This window comes from Mauremys mutica, unplaced genomic scaffold, assembly GCF_020497125.1.
Source record: "Mauremys mutica isolate MM-2020 ecotype Southern unplaced genomic scaffold, ASM2049712v1 Super-Scaffold_100108, whole genome shotgun sequence".
NCBI classification, from domain to species: domain Eukaryota; kingdom Metazoa; phylum Chordata; order Testudines; family Geoemydidae; genus Mauremys; species Mauremys mutica.
Window position 1 is genome coordinate 1,407,112 of NW_025423270.1, and position 1,105 is coordinate 1,408,216.

The following is a 1,105-nucleotide window of genomic DNA, read 5'->3' on the forward strand; positions in this document are numbered from 1 at the left end:
GGTCCTCTCCCCATAATTGATGGGGAGGTGTCAATACCAAGAGAGGGAAAATTGCTTTTGTCATGAGCCAGCTACTCCCAGTCCTTATTCAAGCTCAAATTAATGGTGTTAAGTTTGCAAATCAATTGTAACTCTGCAATTTCTCTTTGAAGTCTGTTCTTGAAGTTTTTTTGAATGGCTACTTTGAATTGTTGGGTGTGAACGTGCTATTGACTATGCAAGTCCCATATGGGCTCGTGATCTGGATTTTTGGTTTTCACCCAGGCGGCCAGGGTTCAATTCCTAGTGTGGGAACAATGCAGAGCTTTTGCTCAGAGGTGAGGCAGGAAATGAAAGGAATGGGAAGGGATCCTGCCAGCAGGGGAGTTGGACAGTGTTGGGAGGGGACCCCAGAAGTGGGGGTGGGGCAGTGGTCTGGGGGGAGATGAGGGAAGGATCCCAGCTCTGTGGGAAGTTGACATTCTGGAGAGCACAGCCCGGCATGGGGGTGGGAAGAGTGAGTGTGTCCCTCTAAACTCACCACCAGCAGACTAGGCAGGCTTGGAAGAATTACATAGTTGTCGGTAAATGTCAATTTCTGTGTAAACACACAACCCAATGGCAAAATCTTTCAATCGATAATCATCAAAACTAACAGATGGGCAAAGTAAGAAACATGCTGCTTGAGAACTTATCCTGTTCTAATCCTCTAGGGTTCCCTTTTGCCTTAGGCACCACCACGTGGGCATTTCCTATCCCTCCTCATGTTCACACAGACACACAATTTCCTTTGCACAGATCCATGAACAGCAAAACCTCCCTGTGTCTCTTGTCTGAGCCAGGGCATTCGATTCCACTGAAACCTTCTCTCCGGCAATGGCAATGGTCAGACAGAGGGAATGCGTCCACCTTCCCCCTGGCAGTGAGATATTCACTCTCCTCTTCATGCTGCTGTTGTTATTCCATGAGTCATCAAGGATGGAATAAAAAGCTGAGTTTACTCCAGAGTGAGGAAAGAAAGGAGCCACCAACGCCCTCAAAAATCTCAGTGCCCAGAGAAAACCTGCCTCTGTTATTGGACTCTCAGAGGTGCTGGCAATACAACGGGAAAAGGGACTGTCTGAAT